The 22,614-nt window shown below is 40.2% G+C and overlaps 1 protein-coding gene across 4 annotated transcripts in view; it reads left to right on the plus strand.

Moving 5' to 3' along the window:
* The window catches only part of ACVR1 (activin A receptor type 1), a 127,309-nt gene that overhangs the window by 46,156 nt on the left and 58,539 nt on the right, over window positions 1-22,614 (plus strand). For 3 of the 4 annotated variants that reach the window (XM_077883332.1, XM_077883333.1, XM_077883334.1), the window contains exon 2: window positions 6,022-6,285. The gene's annotated coding sequence lies outside the window, so the exon portion shown is untranslated. Of the gene's footprint in view, window positions 1-6,021; window positions 6,286-12,010; window positions 12,092-22,614 lie in introns of all 4 variants that reach the window. The other variant, XM_077883335.1, reaches the window with a different exon arrangement.

The raw sequence follows: 22,614 nt of genomic DNA on the forward strand, positions 1-22,614 counted from the left end.
CTTTTGTTGACTCTTCTCTTCCCTGAAGTCACACCTCCTCTCTAGTGAGGAGTTGACTAAGGGGTATTCTATTTTAGTCTGCAGCCTTCCCATCTGGTGTCTGGATTTCTTCTAAGCTGCCACCAGTTGGGGAATGAGGATGGGGTATTAGTCTTTCATGCTGTCTCCTTTCAGGCTTCCTTACAGAGCCCTTTATAATATTTATTTAAAAATTGCTATTTTTATGAGTCAAAATGGTCAAATTATAACATTTTCAAATGACTCGACATAATGTCAACCCGTGTGATTCTCTGTCTTCATCACTGTCTCCTCTTCTTATACCTGCTCCATTAATATTGTTTATGATAATAGCTACCATTTATTAGCACCCACCATATGCTGTGGACTTCACATGTGGCAACTCTGCAAGGAAGTCATGATGGCCATTTTGCCTGTGAGAGACTGAGGCTCAGACAGTTGGCCCAAGATTACATGATTGGCAGGGCTGGGATTCGACCCAGGACCCTTTGATTTAAGCCTGGAACCCTTTTGGTGCTGCTGCATACCACGGCTTTTGTTCCCTTGCGTTTTACCCTTGGTCCTTATGCTTTGTATTCGTGGCACAAATAAATGAATCTTTGGCTGGACAGATGGATAAATGGGATTTTGGTGGGCCATCCAGGCACTTCAGATGAGGGTGTTTGAGACTATAAACTATAAGCAGGTTATATTCAGGAATAGTTTGGTGCTTCATTACACTCACTCCTGTCATAATTCACAGTGAATATCTCTCATCTCAGCCAAATTAGCACTTAAATTCTGGAAGGAGAAAGGTGCTTTGATATTTGGGCCTTAAACCTATCACTGAGGCCATAGCATTAGGAATTTTCATCCTCATCTTATCTCCACTTTGGTTGCTTTTCTCTCCAGACTTTGAGACAGACCTTAATCTTTGCCTGAAAACATCCTGAAGACTTTGTTTTTCCCACTTTCTGCCTCCTGTCCTCAACTCTTTTTCTTCTGTTCCTTACAAGGCCAGGGGGGTTGATCTCTACTCAGTGTCTGTCTATACACTTGAAGAGAATAGTTATTTCCATGGCAGGGTTCCTGCCCAGGATTTCTTGGGAAATTTGTGTCTTTCCAGATCCCCAAAGCAATCGGTCAAGAAATCAGGTAAATGGGAAAATGTGTGGACTTCTCCTGTGAGAATGAAACCATGAACACTGGGTAGATAGAAGGAATCCGCGGATGTCAAGTTGCACCCTAGCCTGTGGAGTGGAGGCTAAGAATGACATTTCCCAGAGCCAGGACTGGGTCGGCGTACAGAGGAAAGAATTGGTTGTGATTGCGTGTAGCTGTTGCTATGTTATAAATATGTGTTTGTGGCCCTGTCTGCTGCTACTGGTGAGTCATCCTTGCAAATAAAATAAGTTTATATACATAGCATATTGTATACAAAGCCTGCGCGTGGTATTCCAAGAAATACGTTTCTGAAGCAGGAGAAGTCTATAAAATGGCAATTTCAACATGTGATTTTATGCAGTGCTGTTAAAACCCTCCTCATAAGATTCAAATGCAAGTTATTGCAAGGGTCAACAAACTTTTTCTCTGAAGGGCCAGATAGTAAATATTTTAGGCTTTGCAAGGCATATGGACTCTGACAAAGCCATCGGCTCTGCTGTTTTAGCATGAAAGCAGCCATGGACTATACGTAAAATGAACAAGTGGGGCTGTGTTCCAATAAAACATTTATTTACCAAAACAGACTGCGGGCTGGATTTGGCCAGCTCTTGGCATACTACCCAATAATGTTCACTGGCATTTTCTAGCGTTTGAGTATTTGTTATAGGCTACAATTCTTTGTAAATACCATTATTTCTTACTTATGTGACATTTTAAAAAAGATATCCTCATAAGAGGGAGTAAAGAATATTTGGAAGTATTTTAAGAATAGCTATAATTGGGAGAATTCTGGAGAAATTCCTGGAAATTCACATCTCTCATCCCTAAATCCAAAGATTAATATCTGTTTGAGAACTTGGAAACCCCCCAGAGAAGGGGATCTGCTGTATCTCCATGCTCCTCCCTACTTCTCGGTTTTGTCACCATTTATCTTTTTCTCAGCTTTGTATGGCTTTCCCTGTTTTTTCTGCTCCACGGTGTCCCCCGAGTTTATCAGTTGTCTGGGGCGTGTGGCCTAGTTTTGTTCCACTGGGAGATTGGGGATCTTGGGAACCAGCTGATATCCCATTGCCTTTCTCCAGAATTACTAAACTATCATACCTGCCTTTCTCACATATTCGAGTGTCTGGAATAGGTTATTCTTCAAGGATACTCGACATTTATTTGCTTGTCATAGCGAATATTATTTTAGAGCCAGAACAAGAGGACATTTGTAGTGTGATTTGTAGATGATTTGTGTTATTGTTTGGGATTGGCGTGCTTTATGCTTTTCCTCCCACAGTGCTTTTGCACTCCTATTATTCTGAGAAGTAGAAAACAGGAAAGGGAACTAAGAATATTTACTATGAGCGTTGAGTTCAGTTCTTACAAACTGTCAAGATGCAATTTTACTTATTGGCAATTAAGAACATAGATTTTGGAGTCAGCAAAACTTGAATTGATTCTTGTTTTTTCCGCTTATTAAAAAAGTGTGATCTTGGGCAGTGTTACGTCATCTCTCTAACATTGTTTTCTTATCTTTCAAATGGGAATAATTGTACCTTCCTCTCAATTTTTGTGCTCTTAGGATTGAATCAAATGATGCAAGTTTGTGGTTAGCACAGTTCAGGAACTAAAGGCTCACTGAATGATAGCTGGCATTGTTAGTAACCATCAAAGGTGGAAGGCACTTATACCCTAATTCATGGGAAAGGAAACAGACTCACAGAGGTTCAGTGATATGTGGAAGATCATATTAAGTAGGTTGAAAAACTGGGTTTGGCTCTTTCCTAAGTCCATGTTCTTGCAACCATATGCTGCTTCTTAAAGTAATTGCAGTAATTTTACAGCAAGATTCACCATGGTTTATTTGGGTTATGCGGCTGGGTGGATAAACAGGGAAGATATGGGATGAGGTTTTTTTTTTTTTTTTTCTTGAAGTATAATCAGCATATAACGATATCTTAGTTTCAGGTATACAACACAATGATTCCATATTTGTGTATCTTGTAAAATGATGGCTACAATAAGTGTAATGAACATCCATCCGTCTCCATACAAAGGGTGCTGTCTTGAAGTTTGCAGTAGTTGGAAGCTACAATTTCTAGAGGCCAAGGATGCAGTTATAATTAAATAGTTGAGAAAACTTGCCCTGAATTTTTTTTTTCTTCCTGTTGCTTAGCTGCTATGTTGACTGCCAAGAACTTGTTTGATTTTAAGTACCTTTTATGCTTGCCTGGTACTCAGGTCCCATCATATTACAATAGCTTTTAAGAAACTATGCACGTTCTTTTAAATTGGATTAAAGAAAAACATACTGCCATGTTAAACCTACACTTGGAGTTAGAACTATTTTTTTTTCCTCTTTTTCGCTCTTCCTTACCCTTACTCTCCACCACTTCAGAGGAATGTGCCTGTAACCTTTATGAAGGGTCAGATTTTTGTACAGCGTGATTTGCTGCCAATAATCAAACCTCAATACAATAAGCCAAACAAAGGAGTCGGCTAAGATTTTAGAAAAAAACTCAGCTCAATGAAAGTTTTGTGACTAAATGCTGGAGTTTGCTACATAGATATTTATTTTACAGCACTGATTTTAATTGGCACACGTCTCTTTTGTTTTGGTTTGTTTTTTAATTTTTTTAACCATTCTTGGGGTTTTGAACATAACCGCTTTCCACTACCTTTCAGGATCTGCCAAGCTTGGCTATTGGCATGAAGTGTATTTGTGGGGAGATGGGTGTCCTGTGTAGAACATTTGAAGAGTTAAGTATCTGGAATTCGCTTTCCACTTTGGCTCCTTTTTTGCCAACCTGTTCTTCCTCGTAGTACACCACAGTTTTGACTTCAATCCATGGGTTATTTGAGAACCTGATGAATTCCAAAACAAATATTAAATTATGTCTAATTTGAAGACTTGAGTTTTATCCAGTAACTCAAGAGCACCAGCTATATGTTAGGTACTGGGAAGAAATGATACAGCAGAAGGATAGTATGTGATTCTTTCCTAGTTTTAAATTGGTTTTGAGACAAACCAATTTTGTCTAGTTCAAGACAGAGGATTAAGTGCCAGGTTGAGTCATATAGAATATAAATACCAGAGGAGTCAGAATGGAAAGATCTGGAAAATATAAGGATCGTTAGAGAGAAGGCTAAACAGAGAGGCAGGAGAGCATGGGTTGAAGGAATTCCATGCAGTGAAGGTAATAGGTAGGGCTGGAAGTTGGAAAGGAAATACAAGCACCTTTGTAATTAAGTAGTCAAACTCTGACAGTTTTTCTGATGATTCTTTTTTTTTGAAAGAATCAGAAAAATATGCACCAGTGTTTCCTTATTTCCATACGATCTAAAGCTCCCTCCCAACGAGTACCTGTAACTTAAAGACATGGTAAGCCCGAGGCAGGACAGCTTCACAGTGGTCCCCTGATAAAACATGGTTTGTGGCAAAGGGGAAGGCAGCTTCAGTGTGAAGCCACCCAGTGGGTCTGGCCCCAGCATCTCAGAGAATACCAGGATTCCAGCAGTCCATTCTGAAACTCAAGGTCGTAGATGCTGCGTATTAGTTAATGAGTTTGTTTTTAAGGATGTCCACTCTAGAAGTGGATTATTCCTCTCTAATTTCACTAAACAATTGCTGCAAATGTGAAATTTCTGGTTGACCTTTTTTGTAGGAGGAGGGATAGGGATATTATTGTCTTATTTTTAGTGTGCCTTTTACATGTCTAGACTGTCTTTTCAAATTGATTACGAGCCTTCATTTAAACTGAAGCAAGGAAAGGTTTGATATTATTTATGAAGCATTACCCTTGAATGTCAGGGTTGTGATTTTTCTTCCAAATAATTATTTAGGGATGTTGTTGTTGGGTTTGTTTTCTGCTTAAATGTATTTACATGAACGTTTTCTTGGCAAAATGTTCCTCGAGGTTAAAAAAAGTGCTGCTTTTTGAACGGAGTAAGTTCTTCAGTGTTTCGTTGATTTATTTGAGTGGAAAAGTTTGATCCTAATAAAAATTTCCTCTTCCTTTGGCAAATGTCGGTGTTTTTAAAATCTTCCTAAAGGAAAGGGGAGCTGGGGTGGCTTTTTGTTTTTTTGTTAGTTATCTAGGGCCCCTTCCCTTCCGCTTGGTGCTCCTTCCCCACCATTGTTTTATGAGCCTTTGAACTAGTTCTATCTACAACTGAGAATGATGGTTGAAAGTGGACCTAAACCAGATCATTTCTGGGTGGGATACACAAGAAACTGGTTCCTCTGGTACAAGGGGTTGTCTCTAGGAGGAGGAGGGGTGGGGGAGGTTCTGGAGAGAGACTTTCGTTCTATACTTGTGTACTGTTGGACTATTCTGTTTTTAACCAAGTATATATAATTAATATATGCAAAGCCTGTTTTGGGGTTGTTTTTGTAATTGGCTGGAGTCCGTGGTATATAGCTTTGAAGGAACTTGCTTTTGAAATTTACCAACTGCAGAGCTTACTGAGTTGTGTGTCATTTAGAAAAAAAAAATATTTTAAAGATTTTATTTATTTATTTATTTATTCATGAGAAACACACAGAGAGAGGCAGAGACACAGGCAGAGGGAGAAGCAGGCTCCCTGCGGGGAGCCCCATGTGTGACTCCATCCTGGGACTCCAGGATCCTGCCCTGGGCCAAAGGCAGGCACTCAACTGCTGAGCCACCCAGGTGCCCCATAGAAAAGTATTTGAAGGCCAGCATGGATCTGTGACCTCAATGTACCACATGTCATTGTTTGTCAACCCTTCCATATTCGCTTCAGTGGCAGATTGGCCTCAGTTTTGTGGCCCCAGTTGTCCAGTGGCTCCAGCCCATTCACACCTGCAGAATTTTCTTCTTAGCTGGTTTTCCTCCTTCTTCCCCTCTGCAGCCCTGAGCCGCCTGCGAGCAGAACTGCTGGAGAGCTTCTGGCTCCCGGAGCGCCTGCCAGCCTCCCAGCCCCCCGTCTCCGTGCCTGGGACCCGTGACCTCGGCCTGCGGGAGCCGGGACCCGCCGTGGGAAGGCATGATGCGGCGCCAGGCCCAAGGGAGCTGAGTCAGCCTGCCCGCGCCCGAGCAGCTGCCACTGCGGCCCCAGAGCCGTTGCAACAAATCACCTCTTTTAATGCTCTTTGGCAGAGATCAAATCTACACGGTAAATTCTTAGCCACAGTGATGATTTTGTTGGTTTATACGAATCCAGTACGAGAAGGGTAGGACCCTGGCCTGAGTGTTTTTAGGTCTTGCATTGCCTTGGAGGTGGGCTTCTCTCTCTCCCTCTCTCTCTCTCTCTCTCTTCCCCTCTTCTTTCACTCACTCTCTCTCTCTCTCTCTCTCTCTCTTTTTTTTTTTTTTTGGGTGGAGCTGCTTAATTATTCTTTACCATTGACCAGTTTATTCAAATACTATAAATATTTCCCTAAGTGTAAAATACTTTTGCTATTCTTTTCCCCCCTATAGAGCCACTTTTCTTTTTTCTTTTTTTCCTTCAAAGATTTTATTTATTTCTGAAAGAGAGAGAACGAGCTAGAGAGAGCGAACAAGCTGGAGCAGGGGCAGGGGCAGAGGGAGAGAAGCAGAGTCCAGACTGAGCGTGAAGCAGGCTTGATGGCAGGACCCTGAGATCACAACCCCAGGCTATAGGGGTTAACGGGCTGAGCCACCCAGGTGCCCCTTGATTATTTAATTTCAAATAGTACAAAACAGTATAAAGTACAGACATAAACGGTATTTCCTCCCTGCCTTTGGTCTTTGACACACAACTAATAATTTGGAACACATACTTTCCACCTACAAATCTTACCGTATTGCAAATAAAATATATATATTCATTATGTTTAAAAATTGAAGACCGTGAGTACACATTTTGTTTTACGGCTTACTTTTTCCTTCCATTTGATAAGTTGCGGACATTTTCCCTTTTAAGCAGAATCTCAGTCTGAATAATGACTGCTTAGTGTTCCTTATAAGGCTGTAACATAATAACCAGTCCTCAAGTGAGGGGTTAGCCTATAATTTAAAGGGGGATGCAAGGGGGGAGACCTTTCCCATTAGGGAGAAAACAAAAGCCACGACTGTTGACGTTGGAACTTTTTAGTTTAATGATGTGAGTTTCTATTTCCAAGGCAGATGATGCACAGCTTTGGGCTCTTGCCGAGGTGTCAGTTATGTCAAATTTTCATCCTCTGGGTGTCTGGAAGGAACTTCTTTGGCACTAGGCTGTGTTAATATATTAGTATAGTTGTTGGTTCTGGCTTACCATCCCTGGAGAATTTTGAGAGATTTTCATGCCCATTTAAGGTGGCATGAGGTTGAATTAGCTTTAAGAGGAAGTAATGAATAACAGGGATGGAGTTAAGAGACTGACTTTTTTTGCATATGTATTTGTTTGATGGAGGAGGAGATGATGGGGTTTGTTAATTGCTAACCCTGCAATTCTTAATTATGAAACAGGGTTAAAATTGTTCAGTCAGTGGTTCCCTAGTGTGTGTGACAGTGAGAATCGCCAGAGAAGTTTTCAGATATCTGGGATTGGGGATGAATATTTGTATTGTTGTTCCTTTATAAAATATTTATTTTTAGGAAGGTGATATAAGTAGTGTTTGTAAGATTAAAAAGCTACGAAAGAGCGAAAAAATAAGTTTTAGTCCTTCCCATCTCCCAAGTGCCCAGTTGTTTTTCCTAGAGGCAACTGTTGTTACTAATTTTTTGTGTATTCTTTTTTTTTTTTTTTTTTTTTTTTGTGTATTCTTTCAGAGGTTTCAGGGCATATATATTATATCAGCACATAACCTATAGATTATTGCAGTTTCGTGTGTGTGTGTGTGTGTGTGGATGTGTGTGTTATAACCCAGATGATAACAATTTATACTGTTTTGTACCTTTTTTTCACTGAGAAAATATTTCTTGGAAGATCTTCCATATTAATACTGCATTCTTTTTTAGTGGATGCCTATTATCCCACGGTGGACATTTGCTGTAATTTATTTAACCCAGTGCCATGTTGGTGGCGGTCTAGATCACTTCTAGTCTATTGTTTATTATTATGAACAAGGCTCTAGGGAATATAAACTTGTACAAATAGCGTTTCAAACATGTTCATGAGCATATTTGTAGGATCCTTTTCTAATAGTAGAATTGCTGTATATCAAAAGGTGCACACATTTTAAATTTGGTAGAAATTTATTGACAACTTACTCAGTTCATTGAGTTTGTGAAGTTTTAGATTTCAACAGCAGTGGATGAGAACGCTGCTTCTTCATACCCTTGCTGATCACAGGGTGATTGTCAAGGTGTTTTTCTTTGCCAAATCGATAGGTGAGAAATGACGGTTTAATGTAGCTTTAGTTTGTGTTTTTTTTTTCATTGACATTGAGAATCTTTTCATAGTTTTATTTTATTTTAAAGATTTATTTATTTATTCATGAGAGAGAGAGAAAGTCAGAGAGAGAGGCAGGCTCCTTGCAGGGAGCCCGATTTGGGACTCGATCCTGGACCCAGGGTCACACCCTGGGCTGAAGGCAGACGCTCAACCGCGGAGCCACCTAGGCGTCCCTCTTTTCATAATTTTAAAGACCATTTGTATTTCCTGTTGTGTTCCCCCTGTGTTTGTGTACTTTGGCTCTTTTCCCATTGGGTTATTGATCTTTCTATTATCAGTTCAAAGGAGGCTCCTATGCATTAATAAAATTGAATATGATAAGTGATATTTATATGTTATCATTTGTACAAAAATATTATTTTGCTGTGCAGATTATTTTAAAATTTATATACTTAAATTTACCAGTTCATTCAATAGATACTTACTGAATGCCTCTTACGTATTAGGCACTTGTTCTAGGTAGCAGTATATTTAACAGTGAAGAAAACCCATCCTAATTCTTGTTCCATGGAGCTTACATTGTAGTGGAAGAGACAGTCAATAACAGATGTTCAAAAGGATTTGTAGAGCTAAATAGATAAACTTTCTGTGGCTTCAGGATTTTGTATCACAGTTAAAAGACCTTTTCCATTTCTAAGCTAAAAAACCTATCTCACGGTTCCTTGTATGTCGTGTGGTTTGGTTTTTAGGTTTAAATCTTTGATCCATCCGGAATGTTAGGTATGAATCCAACTTAATTTTTCTCTAGGTGCTCTGTTAATTAGGATAAGGCTGAGTGGCTGTAACCAAGGGATATGCTGTGGTTCAAAGAACATAGAAGTTGATTTTTTTCTCACTTAACTGTCCCCATGTGAGCAAACCAGGTCAGCAGAACCTCCCATTTCCACTAGGCATTGAGACTCATGTTCCTTCTGTTCGCTTGTCACTGTAGTTATCTGCATGGTCATAGATGGTTTGCAACATATCTGGGCTCCCTCAGTGGGAAGGACAAAGGAGAAAGTCCAGGGTAGGTGATCAGAAGTTGCACACACACCACTTCTACTTCCATTGGTGGGAACTTAGTCTTGGGGGCACATCTAGCTGCAAGGGAGAGTGGGGAGTGCAATCTCTGCAGGTCAGCATGCACCCAAGAAGCAGCCAAGAAGGAATATTTAGTGGAAAATTAGTGGTCTCTGTCACATTGGCTAGTTATTCCAATTTTACTGAGTAGTCCCAGCTTTTCTCCTTTGATTTCTTTTGTATTATATATACATTCTTGTAGACACTTTGGTCTATTTCTGGGGTATCCATTTAGTTTCATTGACCTCTCTGCCCAAGTGTGTGCCAGGATCACAGTTTTTTTTAACCCTTGGAGCTTATTTGTGTTTTTCCTTGTGATGGGGATAGTTCCATTTTGCAAAATTTTCATATTTTGTTTCCTTTAACAGAATTTTAAAGTTCCATTTTAAAGAATACTCAGGTCTGTTTTCATGTGTGAGGTTTTTAAAAAACATATGAACTTTAAAATACTCCTATCTAGTCACCACCCCCTCTTCTCTAAGAAGAAAGCCTGCTAATATTATGATTGGGGTTGTGTTATACGTATAGATACTTTTCGAGTGCTCACATCTTTGTGATGTTAATTTTTCTTGTTTGATGATAATGTTATGCAGTGTTTGGGAAACATTATCTGGACTCTACAATCTTTCTATATTCTTGACCCATCAAACTTATGTATTTGAAGTAAGAGAAAAAGCACCAACTTATGAGATATTGTGTTAATTTTATTTAATACTTGATTTCCAATTATGACTAGGTAACTGATGCCTATTTCTCTATTAAAAATGGATAAACTTGGAACTTGAAAAAACAGTTCTCCTTTGGAGATAAAAAATAGTCGATATTTCAGAAGTTTATTACAAAAACTTATTTGTGACATAAATCTGGGCAGATTTTTGCGTATATACATTATATGCAGTGCTGTTGTTACTTCCTGTGTGTGTGTGTGTGTGTGTGTGTGTGAGCGAATGTTAGTCTGCACCTTTTTTTTTAACAGCACACATTCTGTTTTTATCTTCTTTTTATCTTTATATTGTAAAATAAGACACAGACACAGATGTCCATACAAAGCATACATAATTTAATTATTATAGGATGAATATTTTTTGTGACTACCCCACAGATCAGGAGACAGAGTATTAGCAGTCTCCCTCGAGCCGCTGGCATGTCCCATGCCAGACATAGCCTCTCTCCCCCTCCAGAAGTCACTGCTTTCTTGATTTTCGTAGTAATTGCTCTGTTGCCTTTCTTTATGGTTTTATCACCCATGTGTGCATACCTAGCCACTGTACTTTAGTCTTGCACATCTTTTTATGTTTTTTTAAGCCTCTTAAACCTCAGGTTCCCCCTGCAACCCCTTTCCTTTCCTTAAGGTTTATCTGTTGAAGAACCCATCCATGTGACCTCTAATTTCCTACTGGCTGGACTTGGTGATTGCAACCTCATAGTTCAATTCAGCTTATTCTTTTTCTTTTAGTGAGAAGCAGTGTTTTAACACCACTCTCTGGGCACCAAGAATACTTGTTCCTGGGTAGGTCATTGTTTCTAGGCCTTTTAGTGGACAGAGGATAACTACATATAAAATACTTCATGGGGATCCCTGGGTGGCGCAGCGGTTTGGCGCCTGCCTTTGGCCCAGGGCGTGATCCTGGAGACCCGGGATCAAATCCCACGTCGGGCTCCCGGTGCATGGAGCCTGCTTCTCCCTCTGCCTGTGTCTCTGCCTCTCTCTCTCTCTGACTATCATAAATAAATAAAAAATTAAAAAAAAAATACTTCATGAATTCATACTGATACTTCCAATTCAAATTCTGTTGCTAAGGTTCTTACTTAACCTTTTCTATATTACCTTTATTTCACATGGAACATTGTGGTTCTCCGGAACAGCAGGAGATGATAGAATTTGAATGTACCACAGTAACTCGTTTGCTTTCTGCCACATTATACACAGAGTATTCTCAATACTGCCACAATCCTAACACTGAACCACTCGTTATAATAACTGAAAAGCAATGAAAACAACTTCTTATTGGTATGCTGTTCCCATTCTCCCTGCAATTTTTTTTTGGCGGGTGTTGGGGGGGAGGGTGCGGGGGATGTTTATAGTTGAAAATTGGGCAAATTTAAACACTGATTAGCTTTTAGATGATATTTGGAGGAGGAATACTTTTAATTTTGTTAGGTGAGATGTTGATTTTATAGTTGTATTTAGAAAAAGTCTTTATTCGTGAGAGAATTTTGTGGGTGAAATGATGTGACATCTGGGATTCTCATTAAAATACCTCAGGAAGAAAATGGGCAGACTAGAGGAAATAAGATGGCTTATTTTTGAAACTGGGTAGTGGGATGGTGCTTATAATTAAAACTGGGAGGTCAAAAATAGGGTTTTTAATAGTTTTCAGTTTCTATGTAATTTGAAATATACATAATACAGTTTTTTTTAAATTAATTTTTTAAACAGTGAAAAGACAAGGACATACGGTTGGAGACTGTCATCAGGATTCAGTGGCGTGGAGGAGGGGTCGATATGAGTAAAGAACAGGTGATTCCATTCTCCACGTGATAATTCAAGTCTCTGCTCAGCGGCCTTGAAGCTAAGGAGTTGGGTACCATCTTGAATGAGAAGAGGGAGCTGAGATGTGAGGCCCTGAGGAAAACTAAGATTTAAGGGATGGGTGGCAGAAGGGGAAAACCCCATCTAAGGAAACTGAGAAAGTCCAAACCATAAAAGTAAAGATCCAGAGAGAGGAGAGCCTCTGCATCCTAGCCAGGGAGAGCCCGGGAACAGAAGGGCTCCTGCACAGAATGGGCAAGTGAGCCCGCCCTCGGCATCCTCAGCACCACCTGAATTGCTGTGGGCTCGGGGGTTCCTAGGCCTCCTCTCAGGTCAACCGAATCAAAATCTCTGGGGTTGAAGCTTGAGAATCCACATTTTGAAGAAGCTCCCTTATAGACCTGAAGGATAAGGTGGGGTTACAAAGAGGTATTTGGTGATGGACTGGATGGAGGAGAGGGAGGATGTGGAAGGAGCTCTCTAGATTGCTCTTTCCAGAACGTTTTCTGGAAGGAGGGTAGCTGTGGGAGGACTAGGGGCTGAGGCAGGAGGCAGGGCGGTTGTTGTAATAGCTGTCGCTTATAGAATATGAGAGGGGTTTGCCTGTAAATATGGAGACCGTGAATGGTTCTCCGACAAGATGACTGAGTAGTCAGGCTAAGCATGGGCCCCCCACTCCCGGAGAGATTATTTTTTGGCAAGAACTTGATTTTTGATAGTTCAGGGAAAGCTTGGAAATCATCATCATGGATTATTAGATACTCATTTGTTGTTATCTTGAATTACGTATTAAAAGAGGAGAGGCACCCATGTCTTTTCAATGCCTTTGCTTCTCAAGTTCTGATGGGCCTTTGGGACCCATCCCTGAGGAACAAGGAAGGAAAAAGGTCTTCAGGGCCCCCGAGGCACTTTTTTCTCTTTATCAGTGCTCCCTTGGCTCCTCTTCACATCCTCTGTTTTCCTCCTCTTGGTTTCCTTTCCCTTGTGTTCAGGGGGCCCCCTCATGTACACAGAGCCTCTCAAAAATGTTGCCTGGTCTGGGGCAGTATTTTTCAGTTACTTGCTTTGGGACTATTGGAGGGATTCCCACATTGCAGGATTTCATAATCAGTCTTTGGAGGTTGTGGAGAGAGGACTGAGGTGAGAATCCTGTTCCTCCTGTTTTCCTCGGCCTTAACGCCTTTGTTTTGTTTTTAATACCAGATTGGGTTCTTCATTTCTGCCTTGTAGGCTCTCCTAGATTCCATTTCTTTCTCCCCGCAGAGTAGAGTACACTTACTTTTACTTTTAATTTGCCATTAATTTCTTATTTAGGCCAGTGAGTGTTTGGGTTGGGTGAGTGGTTTTTCAGTTACATTGGTTTTTCTGGTCTTTTTCTAGCCAGTTTGTGGAGTCCTTCCTAGCTCCGTCTCCCCTTCCCGGTGTTTTCTCTTGTGGTTACTTCGGTGCTAACTCTTTCAACTTGTACACTGACCCTGTGTACACAGTTCATTTTCTTTCTCATGATCATATTTATACTTTTGATGGATATATTTAAATGAACAGCTGTGCATTTGTTGAGTCATACCACAATTATCTGATTCTGCTCTAGCTGCTCGACTGGCAAAAGCATATTTCAAGCGAAATTGTGAGAGAATTCCATTAATCACTTCCATTAATCTAGTCGGGAAGGAGGGAGGAGAAAGACCGACCACCGAGAAAAGTCTTTGGAAAGAGTTAATTCGTTACTCCGTTATTTTAGAGGAGATTGATATCGGGGCTCCTTGAGGTGTCACCTGAAGAAACTTTATAAAGAGGTAAATAAATAACTATAGAGGTTTAATGATACCCACCTTGTAGGCAAAATTCCCTGGGATCACTGATGTGTAGATAAAGTTAGTAGCTGGTGCTGGTCTATTTAAATAGATAAAGGGGCCTCTTAAAAGTGTTCCTCTCTGTAAAGACCAGTGTTCTTGGTTGAACGTTTCTTGAATTCATTGGCGAAATGTTTTGTTTTAAGTCTCCTGGACAGATAACATATGATACAGAAGATGTTACAACTTTCTTTTTGTTCAAATATATTAATTGCTAATTCTAACTCTGATTGAATCTTTGGCTTCCACCAGCCAGATCTGTTTTTCTCTTGACACTTCCTTGGGGTTCTTTCTGAAGGTTATTAATAGGCATGGAAGCATGGCTTTCCAAATAGCATCAATAACTGTTAGAAGACTGGGAGTTGGAGGAGGAGATAATATGTCAATTTCTGACTTGTAGAAGATGTATTTTCAAGCTACAGAAGCTGTCTCAGAGGTCACTGGGGATGGCTCTGGGCATATCAGCTGGTGTCTGCAACTAGAGATCCAAGCAGTCCTTTCCAAATGGGATATTGTCCACCAGGGAGTTGTCTGGTATACCCGGAGTCTGCCAGCCGTCTTTTGGTTTGGCGGCTTCTCTTGGATGACACCCTTGAAAACTGAAATCCAAGTTACAAATGATATCTTTTAATTTATCTCAAATACCTGGTTGCTACTATATTAAGTTGATGATGAGGAGCACTCCCCTTCCCCAGTCATTTCCTTGCCAGCCTGTATACAGTTCCTTAAACCTCACCTCCTTCTCCCTACCTAAACCCAAGGGGAGCATAGACTAAGAAGTTAATGTGTTTTAGTTTATGTGGAGAGCCTAGTATGTGCCAGACATGGCGAGGTAGCCACGAGCTAGGAAGAATTTTTACTTTCGTGCTGCTTATATTTTGATGTGTGGGGATGGAGGAGTGGGAGAGGGGGAAACAATAAAAATCAATGAACTAATAAATCAGCAACAAATTTTATGGCGTTAAGTGCTATGAGGAAGATACGTCAGGGTAATATAATGCAGGGTGGGGATGGGGAAGTCTGAGACAGGAATGGGCTTGAGTGTGTAGGTAGTGTGGATGCGAAGGAAGGCTTTGGTCAAGCTAGTGTACAAAGGGTGGGCTTTTTTTTTTTTTTTAATACTTCCACAGAAGTATGCTCTACTTTCTCCCATTAACAAACAAAAAAGAGAGAAGGAGAGAGAGAGATACCTTCCTGGTGCTGACATCTTTTTTATTTCACATCCCCCTGCCCCCACTGCCTCCCACCTTTTAATTACTATAGGTTAATCATACTGGTCTTAGAATTGAGACCGTTGTGTCTGATGTAGGAGCCTGAAACATCATTTGTCTGGTAACGGGAGGGGTAGGAAGTTCTGCACTATAAGTGAAAGGGGAAACCTTGGGCATAGTTAGAAAGGAGAAGACAGGGCCAAGGCTGCCATTGCCTGAAGACTTAGGGAGGCAGTGGGATCTTAGATGGACTCTGTAGTTAGGCATCCATGAGTTATGGGGGTGGGGAATACCAGGGTCCTTCCTATCACTAGGCTAAAACAAAAATACTGTTCCAGCCACACTTTGTGAACTGGAGGGAGAGGCATGAGCCCTGAGTTTCTGAGGAGAATATAACAAAACAGCTGGGAGATGATGGGGTCCTATCAGTTGAAACAAAGCAGGAGAGGCATGGCTATTTGATACAGAGGGAAAGAAGTGGAAAATGAGGGACAGTTTCCATCTAGTCAAGCATGTTGAAATAAAACCTAGTCTTTAGATAGTAAAGCATGCAATGCAGTGGGTGATCAAAACATCAGAATCTCAGAAGCTTTGCTTAGTTGTTATCCATAGGGGTGCGGCAAAGTCAGTTTTGTCCTGTATACAACAATTAAAATAAATGTACCGGGGGTTCTTTGGTTCTTACATACTAGCCTAACGTAAACCTTTCACTTGTTTTCATTCAGTTAAGCCTCATGTCCCCTCTACCCCCACCCCTTACAGATTATATTGTTCTTTTCCCCTCCTTTCCAGGCCTTATCTTGGGTCCATCTGTCACAGCTGGAATGTTTGTAGTGTAACTCTTTCAGTCAAAACCCTTTCTTTCCTGAAATAATCTGTAATTATTTCCTCTAACTACAGGATGAACTGATCCAGGGGCTGGGTTTCAGTTCTATAGGACTTGTCCAAGAAGCTATTTGTATTCATCTATCGCGGAAGATCAAATTACATGCTAATATTCTGAAAGTAACACCCCTCCAGAAACCCTCCAGCAGCAGTGAAGTCTATATAAAACCAAGTCCTGGCAACTTACACATTGCCAGTTCAGACACAGTGTGGTGTTAAAAATATTTCACAGGTCATTTGTGAACTGGAGAAAAGACCCTGACTTATATGGTATGATGGCTTTGGTTTAGCCTTTTCTTCCCCCAAGCTGTAACTGACAGCTCCTGTCTCTTTTTACCCATGCCACAGGCCCAGGTAGCTGGAGTTTGGAGCAAGCTGCCCTGGGGTTCTCTCTCTGCCTGTTGAGCATAGAAGGAAGAGAATTGTTGATATATAATGGATGATTTTTGTCCTCCTTGGGGGTGGTGGTTTTAAGGATACCTTCCCTCAAAGTTTTATATCTTAGAATTTGTCTTATAGATCTTTTCCCCAAATGTACCCAACTTACACTAATTCCTCTTTTTATTTTGAGATATGAGCTACAAGAGGACCACGGAGTGGGATGAGGGATGGGAGGTAGAAACCACTTGATGAACAATATCAGAGTGGCTTGGTTTTCCTTCCGCACCCCCCCCCCCTTTTCTTAAAGATCTAATTTATTTATTCATGAGAGACACACAGAGAGAGGCAGAGATATAGGCGGAGGGAGAAGCAGGCTCCTCGCAGGGAGCCTGATGTGGGACTTGATCCAGGGACCAGGATCACCTCTGGACCAAAGGCAGATGCTCGGGGATCCCTGGGTGGCTCAGCGGTTTAGCGCCTGCCTTTGGCCCAGGGCGCGATCCTGGAGTCCCGGGATTGAGTCCCACATCGGGCTCCTGGCATGGAGCCTGCTTCTCTCTCCTGTGTCTCTGCACCTCTCTCTCTCTCTCTCTCTCATAAATAAATAAATAAATAAATAAATAAATAAATAAATAAATAAATAAATCTTAAAAAAAAAAAAAAAAAAAAAGGCAGATGCTCAACCGCTGAGCCACCCAGGTGTCTCTTGGTTTTCCTGTCCTATCAAGATCGTTTTTTTCAGGGATCAGGTTGCAGAACATATGAAATTAATTTTGAGGTTAGAGGGATGGAAAGAGGGCATGATTGAAAGGTGGCCCAAATAACCATGAGTAAAGATTATTTTCTAAGAGGAAAATCAAAATGGTTAAAGCACAGAATGTGTTGAAGTTTGGATAAAATATTAAGTATGGTAAAAGCAGGTTGCTAGTCTGTGGCTGGCTGGTTTAACGAAGGTTAGGGATGGTGGTTGAATAAGACCTGAACTCTGATCAGATGGTCTTGAGCTTAACCTTGTGTCCTTGAGCAAGTTACTTTGACCCACCCATTTTCTTATGTGAAAAATGGGATAAATGTATTATTTTAGAGTATTTTGTGGGGAGACGGAATGAGATAATGCATGTGATCTCTAAGCACAGTATCTGGCTGGTTAGTATGTACCACTGCTGCTGGGTGATAATGATGTAATGTTGACGGATAATTAACAGAATTGCTCTCAGTCCTTTTCCTGCTTTGCCTTTACCTTTTATATTAAAGAGAATGAATTTGTTTTCCTTATGGAAGGCATAGCATAGACCATATGGAAATATAAAGAAGAAAACCAGAAAAGTACTGACAGCCCTCACCAATGATGAGCAGGCAACTTCATGTAGATGGTGTAAAAGTCATTCAAAATTGGGAGGGGGTGGCTATACAACTTGGCCTATTTATTTATTTATTGTGCGTGAGCAGAGGGAGGGGCAGAGGGAGAGAGAACCCTCAAGCAGACTCCCCACTGAGTGTGGAACCTGATATGGGGCTAATCCCAGGACACTGAGATCATGACCTGAGCCAAAATCAAGAGCTGGACACCCAACTGACTGAGATACCAGGGTTCTCTAACCTGGTCTTTTAAGATTCTTTCTAACTTAGATATCGTTAGAAGTTGAATTGAAGAGAGTATCAAGAAAGTCTCTATTGAATAAGTACTCAGTAGATTATGTGTTGAACAAATGGACAAGCTAAATGAATTTAGGCTGTCCAGACAATGAACACTTTGTAGAATTTTCTGATGGGAAAGAATCTTAATTCATCTTACAATTTTTCCTTCATCTTCAACATTGTAGTCTAGGTTTTAGAAATCTCTTTTATTCAAATAGTGGATTATCAACTAGATTGCTTAATATGAGTTCCAAAAATTGAATACAGAAGTATATTATACTCTTGATTATTCTGTGACCAATACCGAAATATTTTCTGATTTCTTAGCAGTAGGGGTAATGTGTTGCAATGTATCTGTGGTTTTTATCCAGCTGTAAAATTGGGATGAGCAAAAGAAGTGCCAAACTTGGTCTCAAGCCCACACATGTTAGAAACTGAGCTAAATTGTGGCTCTTTAACTGGATATCAGTCTGGTCTATAAAAGGAGTTAAAAAGTACCATGGGATTTGGAAAGCGGTTCTGTTCTGCCCTGATGATATACCTTTTTGTAGTAGAATATCATGGGACTGTTCTATCTCCCAAGGGAGTAGTCCTGAAACATTGCAAGAGATGGTGCTGACTTAAAGAGGGTGCCTTAGTTAAGATGGGAGGTCTTTAACCTTTTTTCTGAATAGCTATTTTCCTTGTGTCTGAAGAAAAAACAGATCAATTACTAGGGTTAGAAGGCTTTATCCAAGAACAGAAAGGAGATGGTGTATACTGGAGGCAAGAATTTATTATACTCTGACCCCTTCAGATAAGAGACTGTAATCCCTGTAGCCTATGGTTTTTCAGTTAGGCATTTTGACTGTAGAACATTGCATAAAGATTTTGGTTCAACCTAAAGTAGTTGAACAGTTGAGAACCTTTTTATCACAGGGTTAAGTCTTATTTAAGAAATACTTGGTTGTGTACATAAAGTATTATTCCTACATTAAAAAAATGTCTAATGCCTTCTTCCTTGTCTATTAGACTTGTTGACTTCTTTGATGTTAGAGAAGTTAATAAGATTTCTAAACCTGTAGAACAGTAGTATTTTTGTCATGTATCAGGTAAATGTGCAACCTAAAATATCAGGTGCCATCTGATTATCTGGTATGGTAGGAGGAACGGTCATATAAAGAGTAAGGCAATAGTTTTCAGAATGTCCAGAATCCCATGGAATTTCCATGATTTTCTCAGTAGTTCCGTGAGGTCCTTCTTCTAATGACATATATCTGTGAGGCTGTATTTTCTATACACACTTCGACCAGATGTAATGCAGCTTCTCATATATGAGAATCCAGTTGCTCGGGGATCCCTGGGTGGCTCAGTGGTTTAGTGCCTGTCTTCGGCCCAAGGAGTGATCCTGGAGTCCCGGGATCGAGTCCCACGTCGGGCTCCCTGCATGGAGCCTGCTTCTCCCTCTGCCTGTATCTCTGCTTCTCTCCCTCTCTCTCCATGTCTCTCATGAATAAATAAAATCTTAAAAAAAAAAAAAAAGAATCCAGTTGCTCTCTACTAAGCTAAACATATAGAGATTTGCAGAAATGGAAAATGATGGCACTTTTCTAAAATACTACTTTTTTGGGGGAGAAAATAATAGTTTTTAAATCTATAAAACAGGGTAATATGTTTATTGTTGTTTTAAAACAAATGCAATATTAAACATTTCTCCAGTTTATTTTTTATTTTTTATTTATTTATGATAGTCACACACACACACACACACACAGAGAGGTAGAGACATAGGCAGATGGAGAAGCAGGCTCCATGCACCAGGAGCCTGATGTGGGATTCAATCCCGGGTCTCCAGGATCGCGCCCTGGGCCAAAGGCAGGCGCTAAACCACTGCGCCACCCAGGGATCCCTTTCTCCAGTTTTAATTTCTAATAGAGTAAATATTGATAGGTGTGGCTCACATTGAGAAGCTGCTTAGGGTCCTCAATATTTTATAAGACTAAAAGTTATTTTGAGACCAAAAAGTGGGAAAACTACTGGTGTAAGTCATTCCCCGAACTATTGATTTATTGCTACTCTTTTTTTCCACCACCAGTCCCTCTTTTTTGCCAACCTATATCTGAAACTTTTAACCAAAAAATACTTCAGAGCAAGATAGTTGAAAATTAACGTTTATTTAAAAAAATATTTAATTTAAATTCAGTCTGCCAACATATAGTATAATATCCAGTGCTTATCACATCAAGTGCCCTCCTTTGTGCCCGTCACTTAGTCACCCTATCCCCCTACTCTCCTCCTCTTCTGCAACTCTTTGTTTGTTTCCTAGAGTTAGGAGTCTTTCATGGTTTGTCTTCCTTTCTAATTTTTCCCCATGAAAATTTACCTTTAAAAACAACATTTTCTTTATAGTGTATTTTAAAATTGGGAATAGACCCTTGGAGCTTCAATTGGGACTTTATTAGCATTAGTTTTTTTTTTTTCATAATTAAAATATGACCAGGAAATTTGTTCCAGAACATTCTCCTTTCTACATTCTTTTTTCCCTTTCCTTTGGAGATAGTATTTTTAATAGCTGAATTACCTCATCAGCAGAGACACTGCAGACACTGAACAAAATGGCAACTAGTAGTGATGCTGATATACTTTTCCAAAGATTTTTTTTGACAGATTTGAGTTATCTTATGAACAGACTGGTTTGGGGGACTGAATTTATAACTTCTTTTTCCTGTTTTCCATTTATGAGCCTACATCAATGTTTTAATTTTGCTTGCATGATAATAATCTGTTAAAATATCTTTTGGGGCATGGGCTTTTGTTGGCTTTATGACAGGAAAAAATGCCGCTGGTGACTGTCTTTCAGTTTTTTTTTTTTTTTTTCCTTTTCCCCAATAGTGAAAGGATTCTTGATCTTGAAGCTTGAAGCTTATTAACTGTTGACTTTTATTAGTATTTGAGCTAAATTGTAGAGATTAAAGTCCCAGAGATGATAAATATTTTAATCCTACAATTTCTTTGCAGGTGTGTATGTGCTTGTGTGTTGGAACATGGGAGCGATTGCTAATTCTTTAGAATTTAAACTTGAGCTGATTAATTCAGGGAAATTTTGAATTTAACAATATTAAATGTGCATCTACTTGGTAGTGATTAATAAAATAAACTATAGAATTGGCTACCATGGAATCTACAGTCTAGTGAGGAGACAGATGTTCAAAAGCACAGACAGGTATGAATACATAATTATTAATTATGATAAGTGCTGTGAATGAAAATTAACAGTGGTATGTGAGCGTGTAATGAGGGCATATGAAGGTTTAGGCAAGGACAGTCTAGAAGGAAGTAATATCAGAGACTTGAAGGATGAATAGGAATTAGCCAGGTTGGACTGTGAAAAAAGGGCCCAATCTTGAGGAGCATCATGTATGCAAAGCTAGGAAGCTGGCTGGTCAGAGTGCCTGGGAAAATGCACCTTTAGGGAACAGCTGTGAGAACCCAGCGAAAGGTGATTGGTTGGCAGGGAGTGGCGAGAGGTGAGCAGAAGGCTTGCCTGGGCTTATTGTAGCTTACTGGGGTTCTGCCCCTGGCCTACTCCTCCAGTCTTTTTAGGTCTCTCCACCCTCTTTACCTCCTCTGTCTAGGCTGTCTGTGACCTGTCCTTGCTTTTTTCTTTACTTCTGAAATATGTCATAAATCCACAGGACATCAGGCTTCCCTGGGTCGCAGGGCCTTTGTGGAAGCTAAGAAGCTGTGCCTTTTTCCTTAAACGCCACCCTCTGCCACAGGGTGCTACCCACCCCAACACACACAAACACGGATGCACACATGCATGCACGCTCACACACTCTTACCCTTTTTCTGGTACCTTCTACTCCTCTTGTTTCTCCCTATTTAGGTATAACCTACCCAGGGAAGTTCTTCTGTCCTCCAGAAAATCTCAAGTTATTTTGTTACTGGTCTTATTTAACATGTTTCTTTATAACTGATACTTAATTTGTTTTTTAAGTATCTAATCGTTTGGATGATTATTTGATTACCACCATAGATCTTGTAAGGTTTGTGATAGTAAGGACCGTGTTTGTGTTATCTTTATCATTTTAAGTTTCTTTTTTTTTTTTTTTTTTAAATTTATGATAGTCACAGAGAGAGAGAGAGAGAGAGAGAGAGAGGCAGAGACATAAGCAGGCTCCATGCACCGGGAGCCCGACGTGGGATTCGATCCCGGGTCTCCAGAATCGCGCCCTGGGACAAAGGCAGGCGCCAAACCGCTGCGCCACCCAGGGTTCCCCATTTTAAGTTTCTAACATCTACTACATAGTAAACCCTTAATAGGGGTTGAAGGAAGGAAGGAGAGAAGAACTGTGAATTCAATGATAAGAACAATATAGTCCAGTGATTTTCAAAGGCTTTTGATGACATATCCCATCATTAAAAGCTTTTTAAGCATGCACTCTTAGTATGTATGTTGGTTACAAGTTTCATCTAAAATAAAAATCATGTATGATAAGACATACATAAAACGGAAATATAAAAAAGATTGAAGATGAAATATTTAAGGTATTGTAAATGG

The sequence above is a fragment of the Canis aureus genome, chromosome 34, assembly GCF_053574225.1.
Source record: "Canis aureus isolate CA01 chromosome 34, VMU_Caureus_v.1.0, whole genome shotgun sequence".
Taxonomy (NCBI): Eukaryota; Metazoa; Chordata; class Mammalia; order Carnivora; family Canidae; genus Canis; species Canis aureus.